At 42.4% G+C, this 22,086-nt stretch overlaps 1 long non-coding RNA gene across 1 annotated transcript in view; it reads left to right on the top strand.

The window, feature by feature from the left end:
- Positions 1–1,739: 1,739 nt before the first annotated feature.
- Positions 1,740–22,086, top strand: part of LOC121825794 (uncharacterized) — a 106,779-nt gene continuing 86,432 nt past the window's right edge. The window contains exons 1-2 of the long non-coding RNA XR_006068161.2: positions 1,740–1,916; positions 10,456–10,537. This is a non-coding gene — a long non-coding RNA (uncharacterized LOC121825794). The remainder of the gene's footprint in view (positions 1,917–10,455; positions 10,538–22,086) is intronic.

The raw sequence follows: 22,086 nt of genomic DNA, 5'->3' as shown, positions 1-22,086 counted from the left end.
ATTCACCAATCTGATTACCAGGGTAGGCCATTTCTCAGACCCTCACCACTAGTGCTAGTAGTCTAATCTGGGGACATACATGTGGATTCCTGGGTATTTCCCTAGTACCAGGTTTCTCCCTTACCCCATGATGTCTCCCTCTCTCAAGGTGTCTCTTTCATTGCTCTCCCACTCCATCCCTCCCCCAGCTTGACTATCCTGTTCCCTCATGTTCTCATCCCCCCTCGCCTCCTCTCTATTGTCCCCCTCATCAGTAGTTTACTCATGGAGATCTCCTCTGTTTCCCCTTCCCCTTCCCAAGGTGATCCTTAAGTTCCTCTTAGGGTCCTCCTTGTTTCCTAGTTTCTCTGGAGCTGTGGGTTGTAGTCTGGTTACCATTTGCTTTATGTATCTAGTATCCACTTATGAGTGAGTACACACCATGTTTGTCTTTCTGAGTCTGGGGGTGGCTCAGTGGTTAAGAGCACTGACTGATGTTCCAGAGGAACTGGATTCAATTCCCTGTGCTGTGTTTCATAGAGTGGACCCTGGGTCTCTTCTGGGTGTGTCTATAGTGAGAAGTAAGATCTTGGTCTATCACTATCTAATCTTCCTAATTCTCTTCCTCTTTCTTACCCTCCTCTCTTGTTCTCTCTCTGTCTTCCCTGCTCTACCCCCTCCCTGAGGTTGGAAACCCCTTTGACTCTTTGGTATTGGTCCTGCCTGAGCAGCCAGGGCTCACAAAAGGATGACAGCCTCGGGGTGGGCAGAAGATATGAAGAAGCATGTCGTTCTAGCAGCTCTAATGCACTGCTGACCACCTGCCACCTGAGGGCATGGAGAAGATGGACCTGGGAACAAAGCTGACTTGGCGGCAGGATCATAGAGGCTAAAGTGTAACCACTGTGCACTTGATTTCCTTCCTGAAGTTGGAATTTTGGAAACTCTCCAGATGGCAGTTTCCTTCAGGACGGTCCCTTTGCCCAAACCCTGCTTCGAAACCAACAGCAAAGAGTGATCAGGACTGAGGGTTTTGTCACAGCTTCCCCCATATTCTTTTTTCTCGGGTAACCAATTCACCTTCCTTCGCATGCTTCCAGGTGTCCCTGGGCCTGTCTGTCATAACCACAGGCAATAGGAGTGATCACTTAACAGTGTACCTAAGATGCAGCAAAGGCCATGGCTTTGGAGAGGTGCTTACCTTGGACATGTTACTGTATGCTCTTTGCTTTTCCTTACCTTTGGAGTCCTGGGCTGTACAAAGAGATATCTATGAGCATGAAAAGTGGTCATGTGCGGCCAATGTTTTTCACCAATGCCTGGCATGCAGTCAATGCCCAATACAATAGACTGTTTATTAATCTCATCTCCCTCTCTCCTGAGGATGTCTTGTTCATCTGGTTTTCGAAGCCAGTGACTTTTCTTTCTGGCACCCCAGGATGTCTGGAACTTTCTCTCTGACCAGGATCAAAGTGTCAGCACAGAGGGAGTCTGACCTCCTGCCTTCAGTCCTTGGTCAAGGCCACATTTCACTCCAGGCCACTGCCTGTTTCTCTGGCCTGAACTCACTTAGCTAACCCCCTCTGTGGAACTTTTCCCAACCAGAGCTACTTTAGGATCCACTGATCCCCCACCCCACCCCAGGGTGTCCAAGGCTTTTGCAAATGAGCATTTGAAAGCCTGGTGCTTTTGTCCTCAAGCAAAGCACCCAACAGGTGTGAGCTACCCAGTTGCTCCAAAGAATGTGTATGGGTCAGGAATGTTTTCTGTCTTCTCTTTCAGAATCTCACTGGGACACATCTGGACACACTTCACAAAAGGTCATGCTTTGCTGCGGTGCAAATGCACTGGGTGCCTCTTGATGCTGCCATGTCATCCTTGCCGCAATATCACCGATGTCTAAGACTATGAAGTGACAGTTCATGGCTTACCAAAGTGTGAGTACTGTAGGTTGTTGTTCATTTCAGGTTTGGGTCTGCCTAACAGACAGATCCTCGACTCTCCCACAGTGTGGTGAGGTCTCAGTCAGTCCAGATGAGGAGCCTTTCCACCTCCTCTCTCCCTGTATTGTCCAGAAGGCAGAATGATAGGAGGTGAACTCTCTTGGGAGTGTGTATCTTATCCTTTTTTTGTCCAGGGATCTTCTGAAAGGTGAGTTTAATTTGGACTCAATGCAGCAATCACCAAATACACTTTCTGTATCTGTCTCCTACACATGCAAGTCCTCAGAGGGCAGGCAAACTAATATCATTAAATATTCAGCCTGTAACCAACCGCCTGTGGAACTGGTGTTCATACCATCTCTCCTTTACCTTTGACAACATTTTGGTATCGTGTCATTCAAGCACTGGCCTGAGTGCAGAATCTGGGATATGATTCAACACAAGGCATTCTTGTTCCACTGCTGCTGGTGGAGACCATGTTCTTCTGCTCTGTAGGAACCCATGCTGTCATTACAAAATCACAGCTGCACAGGCAGTTAATGTTTACCAGCCCCCCAGAACCCAGGTATTCTGGGCTACAGAGAACACAGGGAGCTGTAGTGTTGTTCTGCTTTTCTGTCCTTACAAATCCCCAGTTGGCCCTTTCCATGTCTCCTGCTTATGGATCAAGATCCTAGCTCCCAGCTACTGCTCCAGCGCCATGCCTGCCTGCCTGCTGCCATGCTCCCCACCGTGATGGTCATGGATTCACCCTCTGAAACTGCAAGCAAGCTCTAGTAAACGCTTGCATAAGTTGTCTTGGTCATGGTGTTTTCTCACTGAAGTAGAAAAGTAATCAAGACCCCTCACACACACCTTATTAGTAGCCTGTCTGTATTTCTCATTTGGAAGCCGCTTTCTCTTTGTGAGCCTTTCCTATAGTTTTGCTTGGAGTTCATTCACTTCCCAGAGCTGTGGTTTTCTCATCCTGCCCCTTGTTTGTACCATTTCTAACACAGTTTCTTCTGATGGTGTTGCAGCCCTCAGTCCCTCCTTTTTCCAGAGACAGCAATGGCAGACAATTCCTGGGACTTCCTGTTTCCCCGCTGTTTAATGAGTTTCTAGGAGGTTTTTCTTCCCTTGACTTTTTGAGGCTGTATTGAGATATTTCTGATACAGAACAAAATGCTCCTATTTCAAATATGCCACCGGGTAGGTTCGACAAGTGACACCTAGAGTGTTCACTGCAGCTACGAACATGTTCTCAAGCCCTTAGCAATGCTTCCCTCTCCCTCGCCCTGACACTCTTTTCCCTGTCTCTAGGCAAACACAGATACGCTTTTGGGAAATGAGAGCTTCTTTGTATTTTCTGGAATTGTGCACAAATGCTGATTGTCAAATCCTCACAGAGACACACATCCCACAGTATGGACCTTTTGAAGCATCTGGCTTCTTTCAATCCTAATAGCAATTCATTTTGAGAGTCTCTTATTTTGCTGCCTTCGCCAAGGCTCTGTCTGCTGTCTAGTGTTTTCCTGCTTAGTTACCCAGCAGCTTGTCCATTTGCTCAGCCTCTGATGGACATTTGGAAGTTTCTAAGCTGTGGCTACTTTAAATCTTTAAATCAAGCTTTTATGCACATCCATCCGCAAGATTTCTTGATGAATGCTTTAACTTGGTCTTGGAAGACACTTATGCATAGATTGATTGTATTGTATGGTCAGTGTGTATTCAAGTCTTAGTAGAATGCCATGCTATTTTTCAATGTGGTTTGGAAAATGAGCTTTGCTAACTGATCTTCTAGTTAACTATTCATTTAGCCTCACCTGACCCTCTATATCCACAATAACTTTTATTACTACCAATTTGATGATTAGCAAGCAGAGCTCAGAGCAGCCATCCTTGTAGTGCAGTGGTTCTCAACCTCTTCTTCTCATCCACTTTGGGAGTTATAGGACCCTTTCCCAGGGGTCACCTAAAACCATCATAAAACACAGATACTTACATTTGATTCATAATGGTAGCAAAATTGCATTCATGAAGTAGCAATGAAAATAATTTTATGGTTGTGGGGGGTCACCACAACATGAAAAACTGTATTAAAGGGTCTCAGTACTAGGAATGTTGAGATCCACTGCCTTCACCTATTAATTTTGCAATATGGCACAAACTGCACTTACGCAAACCCTTCAGTAAGAAGAATAAACTGAGGAAGTAATGATCTTTGTTCTTGAAATTTGATGAATTGAAAAACATCTTGTGCTTAGGAAATCATGTCATTTTTTCCAGAATCCCTCACTGGTCTGTGATGATCCATGTCATAAACTATCCTGAATCAAGGTGTCTATGGTTGCTTTCTCCACAAGCGCTATCTCATACTGATGATGTCTTTCCTTTACCACCACCTTGCCTCTGAGCCAATTTGTCTCTGTCATGTAGTGGCAAGTCTGATGAAGTGTGTGGTTACAAATTGAGAGCTAGCTAGGAACCTAAAGCTCTTCCTGGGGTTAGCTAGCCAAAATTGGCTATCCTTTTGGTAAACCCATAGCATCTTCCAAGGCTGCCTGCCAGAGGTAGCTGAAATGGGAGGTGTATGAAAATGGGTAATGGAGCAGAGTGCTGAGAGGGAAGAAATTAGCCCCAACTTCAAATACCATTAGCATATGACCTTGAGTTTTAATTCTAAGCAATACATTTTTTCTACCCATGGGCCTGTCCTTTCCAATTGAGGCACATGATAGTGGCTTTGATTCTGTTTAAGTGTCCACAGTGGTGACACTGGATAATCTGAATATAGAAATGCATTTCATTCATTTCATAGGAAGAGCAATAGGAGAAAGGGGAGGGGAGTACTGGGAGCCCTGTTTATTAATTATGAAACTATGTTCTGTTAACTTTGTGGTCAGGTAATGATCATTCAGATTGGGGTGTGTGTGTGTGTGTGTGTGTGTGTGTGTGTTTGTATGTGTATGTGTGTGTGGTATTTGGGATTTTTTTTAAATCCAGGGTCTCACCTATGCTAGGTTAGCACTTGTCTTAGTTACTATTTTACTGCTGTGATGATACAGTATGACCAAGGTAACTTATAAAAGAAAGCGTTTAATTGGGAAGTTCCTCACGGTTTTGACAACTGTGGTGGGGAGCATAGCAGGAGGCAGGCAGGCGTGGTGTGGAGCAGTAGCTAAGAGTTGTGGCAGAGAGAAGAATGGGCCTGGCATGGGCTTTTGAATCCTCAAAGTTAATCCCCATCCCCAGTGTCACACCTTCTCCAACAAGACACACCTCCTCATCCTTCTATATTGGTTGGGGTTCTCTCTGGAGGAACAGAGTTTACAAAATACACACACACAGAGAGAGAGAGAGAGAGAGAGAGAGAGAGAGAGAGAGAGAGAGAGAGAGAGAGAGAGAGAGAGAGAGAGAGAGAGAGAGGGGATTTATTAGAATGGTTTACAGGCTGTGGTCCAGCTACTCCAACAATGGCTGTCTACCAACAGAAGGTCCAGGAATCCAGTAGTTGTTCAGCCTGTGAGGCTGGATGTCTCAACTAGTCTTCAGTATATGCCAGAATCCCAAAGAAGTAGCCTCTAACACCAGTGAAGGAATGGACTTGCTAGTGAGGGTGAGAGCAAGCAGGCAAAGAGAGCAAGCTTCCTTCCTCCATGTCCTTTATGTAGTCTACCAGCAGAAAGTGTGGTCCACATTAGAGGTGCATCTTTCCACCTCAAATATCCAGATTAGAAGTGGCTCTTCCCACTTCAATTGATTTAATTAAGAAAAAAACTCCCTCACAGGTGTGCCCAGCCATTTGGGTTTTAGTTAATTCCAGATGTAGTCAAGTTGACAACCAAACCATCACACGTTCCTAAACAGTTCTACCAACTGGGAATCTGTATGTGGAAGCTTGCAAAGGTTTCCTAGTTAGATCCCAGCTTGCTTTAACAGCAGGGCTGCATTAGGGAATGGCTTGACCATATGCATGGTTGACAGGTGTCTGAGTTGGCCTGCACTTGGCTGGGCTGGGGGGAGGTCTTTTGCTCCACCCCTTGGTATTCCTTTAAAAGCCCTTTAGTAGAGACAGTCAGGGCCCGATGGATTAGGATCCAGGCCTTCCTTGTGCCCATGGAACCAAAGAAAACCTTTCAGAGCTTGCAAAAAAACCGCCTGTTCACCACTGCTTCACATTCTTACCCAGTCTTCAGAGCTTATGGGTCTCAGTCCTCTGAGAAAACTTGGGCCTTTTGCAGCTCTCCTCTCTCTTCTAGATTCTGTGTCATCATCCTCCAGAAAAGTTTCATTTGCTTTCTCTTTATCATCAGCTGCAATTCATGTCCCAGGCACTAGTGACTAACAATAATGTCTTTGTCCTTAGGTGGAATGGAGCTCAACCCTACAATCCAGTTCTCTGGACACCATCAGGCATCACAAGCAGCTGCAACCATTTTGTGTCAAAGTTTGTGCTCTCACCTCTGGTTCTGTAGCTATCTTGGATATCTGGTCTGTTGTCTACCTGACACCATCAGTTTAATACCCTCTTTTTTTTCTGTGAGCTTTTAATTAGTTTCTGATGCTCCAAAACAGTTGACTGACATTTTGGTTGTTTCTTCTCTGCCTTTGGAGCTCCTTCCTTTGCCATTTTTCTGCTATCTATGTCTTTTGCTGAATTTTCAATTGTCATAACTTGAAACTATGAACCTCCATTCATTGTTGGGAAGGAAAATGGATCTGGCAGTAAGTGCACCCTCAGTTGGACAGTTGTCTGCCTTGAGTCTGCATTGGTGATGGTGAAGCATTCAAGGCTGCAAGCTTAGCCTATGACTTTCATGCTGTTGTTAGAGAACTGGGAAGGGAATAAGGGGAATGTTATCACATTGTATTAGCTTTTGTGTGTAGTCTTGGTGAACCCCAACTGCTTCTAAGGCACAGCAGGAGGGTCTGGGACCAAAGAGAGTTTTGCAAGACCATGGATGCTAAGTGAGGCACCTGATCTCTGATGGTAAGCGAGGTCTCCCAGCTTACCACACATCTAAGCCTACTGCCCTCTCTTTTCTTAAGCTTTGTGTTTGGGACACCCCTTCTTAGAATCTACTGCGTGATATTGCTGACAGGAGATTACTCCGCTGTATGCTGATTCCTCGTGCTGATCTGTTAGCCTCAGAGCTGCCATCTTTGTCCACCAAGATCAGGTGTTAGTGGCACCCAAACAGTTGCCCCTAAACACATTCCATCTGTGTATTTGATTATGGAAACTCTGCTGAAAGTGGTTGTGGCTTGTGTTGGTTAATTTTTGTCAGCTTGAAACAAGCTAGAGTCACCTGCAAAAGAACTACAATTGAGGATTTCTCTCCATCAGACTGGTCTGTGGGAATGCCTGTAGGACATTTTCTTCTTTGATGATTGATATAGAATAGCCCAGACTACTGTTGGTGATGTTGTGCCTGGGCAGGTGGGACTGGGCTGTATAAGAAAGCAAGCAGAGAAAGCCAGGGGATGCAAACCAGTAAAAAGGATTCTTTCACAGTCTTTAATTCCATTCCTGCCTCCTGATTCCTGTCCTGGGTTGATGTAGATTATAACCCTTGTTGATAGATTACAACCTGTAAACTAAACAAACCCTTTATTTCTCAAGTTTCTTTTGGTTGTGGTGTTTATCACAACAACATAAAGTAAATAAGAACAGAAATTGGTACCAGAAGAGTGAAGTTGTTTCTGCAATGGACCTGACCATGTTGCATTTGGCATAGACTCTTGTGGGAGGAAGGTGGAGAACTTGAGGCTTTGGGATATAAAAGCCATTTGAGTACTCAGCTTAACTGGCTCTTCTTTGGAAGCTTGGGAGATAATTTGAGACAACTTAGATGAAAGAAGCATAGTTTGTCAAATGTCAGATGGAAGTTTGATAGTTCCTCAAAAATTCTATTCATGGTCCATTCATGTGATATATTTGAATTAAGAAGCTGTGGTTTCTCATTCCCAGCTGTGGCTGAAAAATCAGCTGCAATTAACAAGAGTCCAGCACCATTGAAATGAAACCTTTGTTTTACTGTCACACTTGTTTACGTGTGATGCTTGTTAGGTGGGGCTGAGAAGTGTTTCCCCAGGGTTAGCACACAGAACCGTGGTTCAGAGGGGGCCAAAGCTGCATCTTAAACTGGAAGTCAAGCCTGAAAATATGTTAGTGTGTAGCTGGAGAGCGTCTCTCCAGGTCCCACCAAGCCCCCGCAGTCCCACAGCCCATGTATAAAATAATCACACAGATGCTTATATTACTTATAAACTGTATGGCCGTGGAAGGCTTCTTGTTATCTACTTCTTTTATCTTAAATTAACCCATTTCTATTAATCTATACTTTGCCATGTGGCTCATGGCTTACCAGTACCTTACATCTCCCTTGTCATGGTGGCGGCTGGCAGGTCTCTCCGCCTCAGCCTTCCTGTTCCCTCAATTCTCCTCTCTGTTAGTCCTGCCTATACTTCCTGCCTGGCTACTGGCCAATCAGTGTTTTATTTATTAACCAATCAGAGCAACACATTTGCCATACAGAACATCCCACAGCATTAGAGTCTCCCCATGTGGTACTGGTTTTGAAGGAACAAAACAGTCACGATGAACAACAGCTAAGACTTGGCACTGTAGATGGCCACTGGTTAACGTTTAGCTTCAGTTGTTGTGAATACCCTGGGATATTGGAGATTCCAGGACCATAGAACAACCACCAAAGGCAGTCAGTCACAGGTGTAGAATGGAGCTGTCCCTGCAGATGGTAGAGCTGGAGAAGTAGGACTACAAAGCCTTTTAAAGTCCAGAAGACCATGAGTGAGTTCCAGATGTCAGACATAAAGTTACAGGATTTTAGACTTTTGACTTTCTTTAGTGTGATTGTTCTTCTTCCCTGGTTCTTCACTTTTGGAGTAAGAAAATATATAATTTATTTTTTCTTTTACATGAACCCACAGTTAAAAGACTACAGATTTTTTTTAATGATAACGAACTTTTAAAGTGTTTGAGTTTTTAAAGACTGTAGGCTTTTAAAGTTATATTGTGTTTATATTGTGATATTAGCATGAGATTTGAGGGATAAACAAGTAATGAATGGCTATTGTTTAATAGTGGTGTGTTTGTGTGTCAAGTTGGCAAGACTTTAAATGTGCTGATCAGTTTTTGTCAACTTGACAGAAATTAGAGTCACCTTGGAAGAGGAAATCTCAACTGAGAAATTGCCTCCACCAGACTTGTCTGTAGGCATATCTGTAGATCATTTTCTATATTGTTGATTGATGCAGGAGGGTCCAGCCCACTGTGAGTAGTACTCACATTGGGTAAGTGGTCCTGGGTTGAATAAACACCTGGGTAACTGAGCAAACTAGGGGAAGCAATGCCATACACAACATTCCTCCATGGTTTCTGCTTCAGTTCTTGCCTCCTGGTTTCTGCCTTGAGTTCTTGTCTTGGCTTCACTTAATGATGGACTATCACCTGTAAACCTCCCAAGTTGCTTTTGGTCATGGTATTATCACAGCAACAGAAAACAAACTAGACTATGACTGCTTAAGGCCATTATTCAGTTACTCCTGGTGACCTTACATATATTCTTTACCTGTATGTCAAACAGCAGTACTACTGGAGTGACACCCTTGTTGGTATCCTGAAAGGACCACTAGTGTGTGGCTCCATTGTGAGTTCCTAAATCCACTATTACCCTGTCCAGAAAGCTCTGCAGGCTCCCTGCCCAACCTAACCCAACACTTCTCCAAGATCCTAATGCTGTGTGTTCCTCTTTCTCTGAGAACCCATTTCTCTAATCCTAGGCTTCAATTCTCTCATTGTTAGCCCAGGGCTTCTGTAGTGGTTTGAATGAGAATGGCCACAATATACTCATATATATATATACTTGTTTTCTCAGTTGGTGGAACTGTTTGGGAAGGATTAGGTGGTGTGGCCATGTTGGAGGAGGTGTGTCACTGGAAGTACGCTTTGAGGTTTCAAAAACCTATGCCATTCCCAGTTTATCTCTCTTCCTTCCAGTGGAGGTTTAAAATCTGAGCTCTCAACTCTTCCTGCTGTCATGCCTTTGCTCTATCATTGTGGAGTCTAACTCTCTGAAAGTGTAAGTTGAACTAAATGTTTATCTTATAAGTTGCCTTGGTCATGGTGTTTTGTCATAGGAATAGAACGTTAACTTAGATAGCCTCCTTCCTCATTGTGTCCTCCTACCAGTACCCCCTTCCTCCTATTTGCTCAGATGTCCTATATATCTCACACTTCTTCAAATCCTGAAGTATTTCCCAAAATCTGGTGGAGGAGTAAATGCAGCACAAATGCAGTCTGTCACTAATGATGCTGGCAAGGTCTAGACTCCAGACTCTAGAGTAGCCTATTTGGAGATCCCATTTCCTTCTCTTGTAGCCGGGGATTATCAGATAGCCAGTTTGTGAGGCAACCAAGGTGTAGGCCACATTTGTGGCTCCTAGCCCCTACTCAGATTGTGAAGTTTATAACTGGGCTCCAGGTTCCTAGTTAATCACAATATGTTGCACTCTACCCTTCCTTCTGCAGAAAATACGGGTGCCTTGTCCGTCCTGATCATTCAGAGGGCCGCTGTCCTCATAGATCCTTGAATATAACCTTCTTTTATAAGGTAAGAAAACGTCTTGAGAGATCCGATGGATGATGCTTCTGCAAAATACAATGTTTAGTTGGGTTTCTGTTTAATAGGGCATTTGCTGACAGAGCATGTCATAGTGTCTGCTCTGTGGTTGAGGGCAATTCCTCACAGGAATGGTTTCCCATCAAGGTCCACCCTACCCTTCCTTTCTCCCTGGCATAGTGTTTGGGACTAGCATCAGATAAATCAACAAATGGAAAGTGATCTCATTGCCAGGAAGGCAACGACTATAATGCTATGAAAATATGGACCCTGTGGTTGTCTGGTTGTCCACTAAATAGAGGTCTCAGGAAGGTGTAGGCACCTGGGCTGAGAATGCAGATGTGAGCAAGAGCACTGCTAAGTGCAGTGCATGACAGGGCAACCCTTGGAGCCTGTGACCAGTTGAAATACTACATGCAGTACCTGTGCCTGGAACTAGACTCCTTCCCAGTTCTTAGTCCTGTTCTTTTTCCTCTGCAGCCCTCCAGATCCCTCCCTAGGGTTTTCCTGTGGCCTAAGAGCCCCTTGTCATATAATACTATCATACTCTGAACTTCCCATATTGGCAATGCCATGTGTATCTGCACACCCTACGATTCTAGAGCAACTATGGAAGGCTCCCAATATGTCCATTCCCTCTGTTCCTGTGAAATTTACCAAGGCAGCTTGCCTGGCCTGAGCCTTCAAGTCCTGACCCTTTCCTCTGCCCACACAGACCACAGGATGTATGCTGGGCTTCTGGAGCTTATTTTTCAGTGGGGGTAGGGCTGGTGTCCCTCTACTACTTCTGAACAAACAGCCTCTCTTTTCAATGGGACAGTGAGTCATAATTTTTTAATCAAATAACTCTTTGCAATAGCTGGTTTATTTTTAAGCTTCTGCCAATGTTTTCATTGCACCTAGACTCTAAAAACCCATTGAAGTGTGCTCATGAGGCCTTAGCAGGATATTGCAGCATTTGGGGCCAGAGACCTATCCTCAGAGCTCTGTCTGTACTGGAGAGATCACCATGGCAACCATGTCCAGCATTTGAGCAGTGTGGCAGATGTGGAAGAGGATGACTCAGACACTGCAGAACAACACTTAGGCGTGCTTAAGACCAGAAATATGGCTTTATGCAATGTGTCAGGAAGGCTCCTGGTAGGAAAGCCATAGTGAAACAGTCCCAGAGTCATGGATCTGGGTCTCCCAGGATTCAGCAAATGAGGCAATGGGGTCTACACTGCATATGAGGAGGCTGTGTGTATCTGTATGGAGGGGGAAGGTTTCCTGTAGACACTCTCCCACTTCACTTGAATGGTACATATGTGAAAGACAGAGTCAGCTGTTACTCACCAATGCCTCTCTCTCCTCAGTGGAGTGGTGGTCTTGATGGCTGGGGTATGCATTAGATTATCAGAAAGCTCAATACTATCATCGGAGATATTCAGACTGCTAGCCAGGAAATCTGTGAGGCTGTCACTTCGGTGCTTAAGCCTCATACTGGGAAATGCCAGCTGACTTCCCTCTATACTCAGAAACTGGGTTTCCCGGTACAACAATAATCTTTGTTTTCTTCATTTTCATAGAAATTTCTCATTACAAAATGTCTGATTATGGGCATCAACCAACAGAGAGCCTCTACTGCCAAGCCTTAACCCATGATTCAGCCAGTGTCTAAAAAAAGGTGAACAAATAAGAGAGCTGACTTATATTGTTCAAAGGAAAAGGGAGTGTCTCTTCATTAATTTTTAAATTTTTGTTCAGTGCTGGGGATCAAACCCAGAAGCCATACACAGGCTAGGTAAGCACTCTATAACTAAAGCATATACCCAGCCTTCTTTTTAATTTTTTTTTAAAGCAGAGCCTCACTAAGTTGCTCAAAGTGGCCTTGAACTCAGTTTATGCCAAAGACAGGCTTTGAATTTGTGACCATACTGCCTCAGCCTCCCAGATAGCTGGAATTGCAGGCCTGTACCACCAAGATCTCTTTATTTCTTGAACAAGAGCAAAGATTTTCTGCTTAATCAAACTTTATCTAGGCCATGAATTTTTAGAGGATCCCAGGGTTAACAAAGAACCATTGCTAAGTCAGTTTATCACCCCCTCTCCACTCTGCAGTGTCTAATGATCCTCCATTTCAGATTAGGCTCTTCTTCCTCTACCATCATGTAAATGACATCTGAGAATCCTGACCTGTTTTCAATAAGAATCCTCTTAGATAGGTTTAGTCATAATCACCTTTATTACCCATGTTTCTTGTTAGCCATTTTCCATCTATTGACATGGATCGGTATGCTTCTTAGCTACGAATTCCCTTTTACCCAAGCTGTGTTTGGGGTTGAACCCAATGTCCTTTCCAAATGTCCCTCCCCAATTTTAAGAATCCTTTGCAAAGCAATCTGGCTCTGTTTTAATAAACAGAGTTGAATAATCATTTTTCTAAAACTACCCCAAGGAGCACCAAAAGCTGTTAGCAACATTTGTGGCTGGAAAGGTGGCTCAGTAGTTAAGAGCACTGGCTGCTCTTCCAGAGGATGTTGGTTCTATTCCCAGCACCCATGCAACAGCTCACAACTATCTATAATTCTAGTTCTAGGTGATCTGACAACCTCTTTGGTCTCTGTAGGCACCAGGTATGCAAATTATGTGCAGATGTAATGTTGGCAAAAAACCCATACACATAAATTAAAATAATAAGAAAACAAGGACATGAATGAAATGCCCTGGGGGGAAATAGATAAGATCTCCTGGGTAAACTGGGAGGGATTGGGGGGGAGAGGATGGGGGATGAGAACATGAGGGAAGGAACAGGATGGTTGACTAGGGGAGAGATGGAGAGGGAGAGCAATAAAAGAGATATTTTGATAGAAGGAGCCATTATGGGGTTAGGGAGAAACCTGGTGCCAGGGAAATTCCCAGGAATCCACAGGATGACCCCAGCTAAGACCACTAGCAATCATGGAAAGAGTGCCTGAATGGACCTTCTGAATTTGTGTTATATCTGGTGCCCAATGTGGGGCATGAATTCACAAAAAAAAAGCTGCTTGCCTGTGGCCTTGCAGTCCCCGGCTCAGGCCCGAGCTATGCACAGCTGAAATCTCCACCCTGCCTGGGCCAGACTTCCTAACCTAACCTGCTGGCTAAGTTTTTGTTGCAGCCTCTCTGCAGCAAATTTGATAGGTTTTGGGGCTCCAAAAACTACAGAGTTAGCCACTTTTGCACACTTCCCCCATGAAGATGGCTGGATCTTTCACTTCTTTCCTCTCCTTATGGGTTTTGGGTTTCCTTGAGCCCCTTCCTCAGGCTGCTGCCACATTGATCTCTGAATCATTACTGTCAGAAGATTTGGTGAGTCAATTGGGATTTCTTAAAGAGAGGAATTAGTTTAAAAAGTATTTTCCCACATTAAAAAATGAGAAACATTTTTATAATGGTGGGGGATTGGTCTCTGTTTGATAATACAATAACAACTGATGGCTTAAAAATGGAACAATTAAATGAGAGGATAATTAATGTTGATGGGATAGATGTAATGTCAATTATAAATATTATTTGTTTCATCATTTAAAAAGTTGGTTAATATGAGTGTCAAGATAAAGGTTTTAGAAAAACTTGTTAAAACAGATCATAGAGATATATAGACCCAGACAGAAGAATTTAAAGGAGAATCAATCTTAACATTGCATTTTAAGGTTAGAGAGAAACAGCCTAAGGCTTTCAAACAGCCAACCTTAATCTATCCAGCAACCTTACAGGAACTACCCAGTAACAGATATTCTCAAGGCTGTGTAAGAGCTGACTGGACTCCTGTGCAACTGTTAGACTTGAGGAGATTCAAAGAAGCAATAGTCTCATATGTCATCCACTCATCTTTCATGAAGCAGATGTTAAACTCATGGTCAACTTGTAATAGAATTATCCATCAAGACTGGAGATTTTGTTACAGCAATTTTGGAGGATGCTCCCCAATTACAATGGAGGACCTGGTGGGAAAATGAGGCTAAGACCATTGAACAATGAAGTAGGGCTAGAGGTATCAACAACTTCTTGGAGAAGACAATTATGCTAATATGCAAAGACAATCTTTATATGATAACCACACCCTGGCTTTATGCCACATGGAAGCCTTGAATACTAGGGCAGAATTGAAGAAGTAGGGAAGAAAATTGAGTCATTTACTAAAGTTATACAGGGTCCAAAAGAAACCTTCACTGATTTTTTTTTTACAAAGACTGACTTCAGCTGCAAGTAGAAAGATACCAAATTCAGAAGCTAGACCAGTAATAATTGGATCTCTGGCTTTTGAAAATGCTAATGTACAATGCAAAAGGGTAACTAGACTGTTAAAGGCAAGATCAGCACCCTTGGAAGAATGGATCCGAGATACAATAAATATTGAATCTCATGATCATGATGATGCTTGTATAGGAAAGGTGATTTCCTAAAGGTTTGAAGAAAAATAGTAATGTCAAATGTCCCTAAGAAGGAACTATAAAAAGGATGTTTCTAGAAACAATGTTTTTTCAAGGAATAATTCCAACAGAATGCCCCTCTCCTCTGGATTATGCAGAAGGTGTGGCAAAGGCAGACATTGGACTAACAAATATAGATCAACAATGGACAGACAAGGTAATACTTTGCCTTTGCTATTGGGAAACTCCCTGAGGGGCTTCTTGCAGGCCCCCATGTCAAAGTCTGTTCAGTCCTTTTCTGTTATTGTGGAAGAAACTCCTTCTCAGAGCAATTAAAGAACCTAATGCATATTGTAAAAAAACCATACTGCTCTGGATGATAGAACAGCTATAAAAGAGAAAACAAAAAATTCAGGAGAAACCATAAATCAAAATTGATAAAGATTAGATTTGGAAACTCCCCAAAGTTAGGGTTGGGGAAGGAATTTGTTGTTGTCATTCCAGAAAAAGAAAAACAACCATCTTGAGGAATTGAAAGACCTTTGGACATATAAGTATCCAAAAAAGAAGGAAGAACTACCCAGAAAAAAACTACCAAGAAAAGTAATAATCAGACCCAATGTGATCTTTGAAGTCTCCAAAAAGATGGTGGGACCTTACAATGATGATTCCATCAGGGCTATGGTAATGCCACTAAGCTGACAAATACCACCCAAAGATTGGCTTTGAACTACTCAGGGCAATATTGAGATGGCTAGCTGAGATGATACAGCCCCACAGACTACTCCAATCAAGACTTGACCATAATTCTAAATTTTCTTTGTGTCCCATAAAACTACCAGCACCCTCTATCAGCAGGATGTAGCCTAGAACACTATGCCCACATTCCCCAAAATGCGTTATGGATGTTTATCTTTGTTTAGGGGTTGGTTAAAAATTGTCATTGGTCATAGTCAATCTCTTTATAAAAGAAGAAAGGGAGATATGATATAGAAATGTATTTATATAGAAATGATAGGATAAAAGGGTAGGTTATTGAATCTACTCTGAAAAGAAGATATGGAAATAATAGGATAAAAGGATAGATTATTGAATCTACTCTGAAAAGAAAAAGGGGAGGCTCTATATAGATATAAGATAAAAAGGTAGATTATTGAATCTGCTTTTAAAAAGCAACTACTAGTTTTAAATATTTTACATTGGATTGGATTTTTTATATTGTATACAACTTTTGTATATTGATACAAATTTGAGATTATTTTTGTTAGAACATACTGTACATACATTTCTAATCTTGTTCAAGGTATTGTACCTATATAATTCATTTAATAATTTAATACAATTTTCTAGTCCTTGAAAGTTATTACCAACTAATTAGGATATAAAGAAGTGCAGGTTAATTGATAGTCACCTATTATAATAGAACTTGTCAGGTTAGGTATGTTTTCAAGATCAAACAGATATATTTTAGATAGACAGGTCATCTTCAAACACTTAAGAGATCTACAGAATATGGCATTTGAGATGTTTTAATAACATAGATTCTTATTTTTAATGACAATGAGACATGTCTGCTCCTGGCAGCACCAATCTACTTCGGAGAAGATGGTAGGCATTGAAGAAACTCCATATTGAGATTGCTTTTTTTGTGGCAAAAGTTAGCCCCTGGGCAAGAAAGTGACCTTGCCTCAAATGCTGACAGTATGCTGTCCAAATGGACAAGCAGGACACAAAAGAAAGGACTGCCAAACCTTGCCAAGACAAGGTAGGACAGCCCTTCAGGAAATCCTGCTTCACAGAAAAGTCTATCAGATATTCTAAGCCAGTAGGCCAAAGATGGATGCCCCAAAGTTGCAGAGGAACCTTGGGTGACTGTCCAGGCAGCCAGCTGTTTCTGTAATTTCTCACATTTTTTTGGAAGTCGCTTATTTGCACTTCTTGCTTAGTAAATATTTCCTTCTCATGTCTCTGAGAGAGTTGAAGACTATAGTTATAGTTTTCCTTGTTAACAAATTCAGAAAAGAAACTCACTAAAGAGGTGTAAAGTGTATAAGATTTAAAGACATCAAAAGATAGTTTGGGGTTGGTAATACAAGTTAGGATAGAAAGTAAATTAGGTACAACATTTTGGATTCACCAAAATAGGATAGATAATGGAGTATTTTCTCTGAATTGGTCAAATATTTATGGACTAGACATTGTTAATGTAACTCTTGACTGTATATATTATATATATTTATTGTATATAGTTTTTCTTATATTAGTTATAACCTTTTATTATTTTATATAAAAGGGGGGAATTGTGGTGATATATTATGTACCCTAATAAAATTTGCCTGAAGATCAGAGAACAGAACAAGCCACTAGATTAAACATACATGCCAGGCAGTGGTGGAACACACCTTTAATCCTAGCACTCAGAAAGCAGAGATCCATCTGGATCTCTGTGAGTTCAAAGCCACCCTGGACTACATGAGATTGACTCAGTCTAGGAGAGAAACAAAGCCAGGCAGTGGTAGCACACACCTTTAATACCAGCACTTGAGATCTCATGCCTTTGCTTGGAAAGCCACATGCCTTTAATCCCAGCACTAAAAAGGAAGTGATATGGTGGGCGGAGAAAGGTACAAAAGGTGTGAGGAGACAGGAACTAAAGTCTTTTGGCTGAGGAAAGCCTTTCAGGCTGAGAAGTCCTAGAGGTAAGAGGTGGCTTGTTCCTTTGTCTCTCTGATCTTTCAGCAGTCACCCCAATATCAGGCTCTGAGGTTTTTTTGTTTTTTTTTTTTATATAAAAAGACCATTTAGCAATTTGTGTTATACCTTCCCCTGTATTCAGATTGGTGACTACCCTAATTATCATCATAGAGCCTTCAACCAGTGAACGATGGAAACAGATGCAGAGATCAACAGCTAGGCATGGGACCAAGCACCTGGAGTCCAGTGGAAGAGAGGGAGGAGGGATTGTACAAACAGAAGGGGTCAAGATCATGATGGGGAAACCCACAGAGACAGCTGACCTGAGCAAGGGGGGAGCTCACAGACTCTGGATAGATGGCTGGGGAACCTGCAGGGGACTGGACCAGGCCCTCTGAATGTGGGTGATAGTTGTGTGGCTTAGTCTGCTTGTGGAGCTCCTGGCAATGGGACTAGGATGTATACCAGGTGCATGAACTGGCTATTTGGAGCCCACTCCCAAGATATGGAGGGATACCTTGTTCAGCCTTGATGCAGAGAGGAAGGGCTTGGGTCTAACTCAACTTGATGTGCCAGACCTTGTTGACTCCCCATGGGAGGCCTTACCCTCTCTGAGGAGTGGATGGGGGGTGAGATGGGGGAGAGGTGGAGGGGAGGGAACTATGGGTGGTATGTAAAATTTAAAAAAAAAACATTTAAATAAAATAATATATATAAAAAGAAAACTTTAAAATAAAAAAAATCAAATTTAAACTAAAGAAAAACCAAGAGCTGGAGGAAGCAAGGAAGGATTCTCCCAAACAACTTTCATGGGAAGCTTGACATTACTGATGCCTTGATTTTAGAATTCTAGTGTCCAGACCTGTTTGATAATGAATGTCTGTCTTGAGCTGTATGATTTATGGCACTCATGACAGCAGCCCTAGGAAATGAATACATAGACTGTCTCTGTAGTAAAGATATCATTTATTTCTTCCACTTTATCACCTTGCTTATCACATCAAGAGGACTGTGAGACTATTCTAAATTAGAAGATGCAGACTTTGATCAGGGAAAGAGACTAAGGGAATTAAAAATGGCCTTGGGGAAGAAGAGTCGAAAACCCTTAGTGGTGTCTGGCCTCAGACCAAGACAAAAGAAGGTGTGCAGCTAGCAGGTAGGAAGGTAACTGACTTGATTTTGAACAACTCCTCTCCCTACCTCCCTCTCCTTTTCTCCAAGTCTGCTTCCCATATTATCCTGCTCTGGGATCAGTTCGGGCTGGCAGCCTTGTGTCACCTGAGGAGTGATCCATGTCCAAGATCAGGAATGAAAAAAAAATATATATATATATATATAATTTTACAATACCATTCAGTTCTACATATCAGCCATGGGTTCCCCTATTCTCCCCCCTCCCACCCCCTCCCCTTACTCCCAGCCCACCCTCCATTCCCACCTCCTCCAGGACAAGTCCTCCCCCGAGGACTGTGATCAACTTGGTAGACTCAGTCCAGGGAGGTCCAGTCCCTTCCTCCCAGACTGAGCCAAGTGTCCCTGCATAAGTTCCAGGTTTCAAACAGCCAACTCATGCAATGAGCACAGGACTTGGTCCCACTGCCTAGTTGCCTCCCAAATTGATCAAGCCAATCAACTGTCTCACCTATTCAGAGGGCCTGATCCAGCTGGGGGCCCCTCAGCCTTTGATGAACTCTTATTCTACAGGAAGAAAATGATGACCAAAATATTGAGGCCATTTGCCCTCTTTGCACATTTCTGTTCAACTTTTTCCTTTAAGGAAAACTTCAACATATTTGCATCCTATTCTGCTGGAGTATGAGAGGAAGATTTGGTGCAAGCCTATGCCAAGAGCACAAGAAAGGGAATGTAGTAGTGGGGCTGAGGACTCCTCCATAGGACTGTAGCCATGGTCTCTGCCCTCCTGAGCCGGACTGGTCCTGACAGAGAGTTGTGGATTTTAATAATGAGCAAGGTATAAGGCTAGTTCTTTTTATGTTCTTTCTTAAAGAATATATTTTTGTCTTATTTTCTTTTTTTAGATTGCGTTTCTCTATAGAGGTATTACTTTTGGCAGAATGATCATTTTCACACTATTGATTATACTAATCCATGAGGGTGGACATCCCCCCCCCCCCTGTTTTCCAATGTCTTTCCTAATTCTTTTCTTTAGAGAGTTGAAGTTTTCATTGTAGAGGTCATTCATTTCTTGAGCAAGAGCAGGATCAATGATCAATAATTTCACAAAGTGGCAGGATACAAAAATAATCTTATAAACAGTAGTCTTTCCATGCACCAACAAGAAAAATGCAGAGAAAGAGATTGTGGACACAGCCCCCTTCACACTAGCCTCAGAGAAAAGAAAATATTTTGAAATTTTGAAATACACCCAATCAAGAAGGTGTGGCTTTGTTGGAGGCACTCACTGCTTCTAGTACTGTTCAGGCTTGGGTTTGTGGACATGAAGTTTTTAGGCTCTTTATAGCACGAACAGCTTTTCTTCCTCCTTAAACCATGACAGATGCTTCTGCTGGGTACCACAATCTAGGTTACCATCCCCAGTCTTTAGAACTTGGAGTGCATCTCTCTGGATCTACTGGCTTTCACCATTTCCACTGAGAAATCAGCTGTGATTCTAATGGGTTTTGCTTTATTTGTGACTTGTATTTTTTTCTCTTTCTGCTTTCAATACTCCTTCCTTGTTCCGTATACTTGGTGCTTTAACTAAGATACATCATGGGGAGTTTATTTTTTTTATTTATTTATTTATTTTTTTTTTTGGTTTTTCGAGACAGGGTTTCTCTATGTAGCTTTGCGCCTTTCCTGGAACTCACTTGGTAGCCCAGGCTGGCCTCGAACTCACAGAGATCCGCCTGCCTCTGCCTCCCAAGTGCTGGGATTAAAGGCGTGCGCCACCACCGCCCGGCATGGGGAGTTTATTTTCTGGTCTTATCTAGTCAAGAGTTCTGTGTGCTTCTTGTATCTATATGGGTGTATCTTTCCTCAGTTTGGGGAAGTTTTCTTCTATGGTTTTGTTGAAGATCTGGTCTATGCCATTAACCTGGCATTCTTATTCCTCATCTATACCTACAATTTAAAGATTTTACCTTTTGTGGTGGCCTGCATTTCCCGCATATTCCTTTCCTATAGTTTTAATTTTTTTTCATATTATTTTTTCCTCTACTTTATCTCTGAAGCTTGGTATTATATCTTGTACTTGATTCATTCTACTTGTAAGGCTTTCTCCTAAGTTTTCTAATCAGGATATTGAGTTTTTCAATTCCATATTTATTTCATGTTGAGTTCTCCTCAATGTTTCTATCCCTTTATTGAATTCAGCTTTCAAATCCTAGATTCTCTTTGTCATTTCATTTATCTGTATGTTTATATTTTCTTGGGCATCACTTAGGTATTTTTTCCTCTTTGTGTCTGTTCTATTTAAACTCATTGAGCCATTTATTTTTGTCTTCTTTAAACTCCTTTAATTCTTTGATGAATATTATGGTTGTTCTAAGGTCTGTGTCCTGAGGTTCAACTGGATAATTCTCATTAGAAACCATTTCTATAGGACTGGAGGATTTTGGAGGAGACATGCTATTTTGATCTTTCATATTGTTTGTGGTCTTGTGATGAGACCTGAGAATGTGACCTTTATTTTTATTGGTTGTGTGTCTGTTTTGGATACAGCAGAGTTGGTTGTGCACAGAACGTGTGTCTGGTCCCAACTCTGGGGGTTGGAAAAACATGAGCAGGGTTCCTCAGGTTGGACTGAATCTCTGGGCATGGGACTTAAGTTCTGTCTGAGGGTTGGGATGAGTGTAGGAGGCTTATAGATAAGAAGGTGGAGTTACTAGGCTGGGTTGGGGCAGGTTTGCTGGCCTGGCTGGAAAATGTAAGGGGTCAGGAGACCACCTCTAATGCCTCTAAGAGCTGTGAAATGGAAGTATAAAGGACATTCCTTTACATGATGCCTCATTTCAAAGACTCATCACTTTTTTTCTTTTTTAAGATTTATTCATTTATTATGTATAGTGTTCTATCTGCATGTATGCCTGCAGGCCAGAAGAAGAACCAGATCTCATTATAGATGGTTATGAACCACCATGTGCTTGCTGGGAATTGAACTCGGGACCTCTGGAAGAGCTGTTGGTGCTCTTAACCTCTGAGCCATCTCTCCAGCCAGATTCATCACTTTTATGTGATGCTTCACTCACACTACCTGAAAACATCAGCCCCCTCCCCATATGTCCCCTCTGGTACATAATATGTATCTTACCAACAAGCTTTGCACACACACACACACACACACACACACACACACACACACACACACACACACACACACACACACCACTGATAGCATATAGCTACTTTTTCTGTGTGTTTCTAGTTCCATTCTTGATAAATAATGTGTAAACTTTCTGACAGTCCATCTATGGGCTCTGTTTTACCATT

The sequence above is a fragment of the Peromyscus maniculatus genome, chromosome X (genome assembly GCF_049852395.1).
Source record: "Peromyscus maniculatus bairdii isolate BWxNUB_F1_BW_parent chromosome X, HU_Pman_BW_mat_3.1, whole genome shotgun sequence".
NCBI classification, from domain to species: Eukaryota; Metazoa; Chordata; class Mammalia; order Rodentia; family Cricetidae; genus Peromyscus; species Peromyscus maniculatus.
This window is presented reverse-complemented; position numbering and strand designations above follow the sequence as displayed.